Raw genomic sequence first — 2,778 nt, forward strand, 5'->3', positions numbered from 1 at the left:
ATTTGATCTTTAAACTTTTATTTTGTATAATTTAGTCTTTTTTAGCTCAAATTAGCTCTTAATTGTATTTTTTAACGAAGGATTGTTGAATTGAAAAACATATGACTAAAGTGAAAAAGGTAGCTGGTAGAATACGGGGCATGTTTGAAGTTTGCTATGGTAGTTCATTTTCATCCCCCATCTGTTTGAGAAATTAGGTTACCAATCCTTGTAATTTTCAAAAATTTCATTTTGATATCGAACTTTATTTTCTTCATTTTTCAATCCTTTTTTTTTTATTGAAGGAGAGAGAGAGAAAGAGTTATCAGATTTTAGTGTAGAGAGAGAAATTATCATTGGTGATGATTCTAGCCATTAAAATGGTCGTTCTTTATGTCAAATGGTTCCATATGATGAGAATGTTACTATTTTGTGTTTTTTTTTACCTTGAAAACACATAAAAACATTGATATGGACTTGGGATGATTTTTGGGTTTCGCGTTGATTTCGAGTTTTAGACCATTTTTTGTGTTTTTAGAGGCCATTGATTTGTTTAACAAGGTTCCTATGGTGTTTCCTAAGTATTTTGGGTCAAAATGAGTTGAGATGAGTTTTTGGGTAAAAACAAAACCTTGTTTTTTTTGCCACACCAGTGGCCGAATTCTAGGCATAGCGGACGACATGTCATTTTTTTAAAAAATGGTTGGGGTGGACGATGCATTGTTCACCCTATTATACTTACAAAAAAAGGGCATGCACGCGTGTCCCTGACTTTACAGGCCTGGGCCATAGCTTCACGGGCCAGGCGTTGGACTTGGTAAGCCAGGCTCAACAACGCCTGTCCCAATTCTTTTCTATAGAAAAAATAAGATGATATTTTTTTAATTGATGCCTTATTTTATATGAATTTTTAAAATAATTGTTTGATATATGATTTAATTAATACTTTTCCTCTGTGATTTTTTTCGCTTATTTAGCTTTTTTTAGATTACGATTTTTTTTTTTATAGTGGATGTATTTAGTTTTTAAAGAGATTGGTATGATTCACTTGCGAGTTTTTTTTTAAAAGCTTTATATATATATATATATATATAATATATATATATATAATTTCTTTTAAAAAAATTGATTTTTTATAAGATTTTTAATATGTGCAATCATGTATAGTATTTATTTTATTTTATTCATGCAATTTGAAATGTTAACGGGGATTGGAATTTTTTTATCTTATTTTTTTTCATTTTCGTGATTCGACATTGTTTTTTAGTATTTTTTTGTTGCCTTATATTTTTATCATATTATTAAATTAACCAAGATTTAACTCAGTTATTGATTTTTTTTATTTTTTTTAAAACATAAGCGTTTCCTGAACTTTTTTCTTCCTGGTTAAAAAACAATTGATCTCATATTTTTAAGGAATAATGTATAAATAAGATCATTGAAATATTTTATGAATATTATACGAATATATTTTTATAATATTGTTAAGCGTTCATGTTTTGTATTGAATCGTTGTTTTTTTCTCTTTATTTATTGTTGATATTCTATTTTTTAATTATATTATTAAATTAATCAAGTTTATTAACCTCATCCAATTCAATTATCAAGATCTTATATTTTTTTAAAAAAATATCTGCATGTTTTGATATTTGTTTCTAAAGCATAGCGTGTCCATTTATCTAGGTTTTTTTTTTTTTTTTTCAAAGTTTAGACTTATTAGGCAACACAAAGACCCCACAAGATGTATGAATAAATGAGAAGGGGTACCACATTGGAAAGCTGAAAGTGAGTTCTGAATCGTTCATGGCCAGTGGTACTGATCGTTCGTGGGGAGGTTTGAGGTCCCCAGTAAATGTGAAAGATACAGTTCACAGAACATAACAAGCATGCAGGATCGACCCATTTGGCGTAGCCTAGCTGTGGGGTTTGTGTGCCGTTAAACTGTATATATGTGCTATAAATGCATGCCCTAATACGCACAAAATTCCCATCTCTAAACATGCGAGACAGATATATATATATAGTGATCATAAGGTATCCTGTGTAGCCCTAGGAAAAGACATCTTCTTACTCTATATATCCTTACGTACGTACAATGTCTTTTTGCTAACATGGTTGTAATTGATTTTACAAAATGTTTATCGTTTGAAATGGTAAAGAATAGACACTTCCTTTTCTTTTTAAATGCTTTTCAATTTTATTGGCATTCTTGTATTAAAATCATTAAAAACTCTAAAAATTCAATCCAGGTTTAATTTGAAAAACCCATAGAAAAGAATACAAACAATGATATCAAATGATAAATTCATTTAAATCATAATGTATGAGCTCCAACCACGGTCCAACCGGCATTTTTAGCCCATCTAATTTACAATTGTGTCCTTTCGTCTTTAGATTGTGATTGCTTTGAGTTAGTTAATTTCGTCATCTTTAACATGTATTTTTTTAATACATATACCTTTCAATTTCAAATGGGAAGAAGAATTCCATTATGGCAGGCCATGGCAGAAGATATTTCGACTCTAATAGTCTTTCACTATGATAGGTCCCATTGTCAGCATATTCTTAGTGCAATAATTTGTCTTGCTATCTCTAATAAGTTATATTTTTTTATTCTAATACTTGCAAGGGAATTTATTTTGGACTCCACGTGGGTTTTTCAGTATTTTATATTGATCCAATATATATTATTTTGAGTAGAATATAACTCAAAATATCACAAGAGTAAAATTAACTTTTGGTCACTTCTCTTCACAAAAGGATAAGATTCATAAGATATAATTACATCATGAATTCTTC

Source organism: Populus trichocarpa, chromosome 8, assembly GCF_000002775.5.
Source record: "Populus trichocarpa isolate Nisqually-1 chromosome 8, P.trichocarpa_v4.1, whole genome shotgun sequence".
NCBI lineage: Eukaryota > Viridiplantae > Streptophyta > Magnoliopsida > Malpighiales > Salicaceae > Populus > Populus trichocarpa.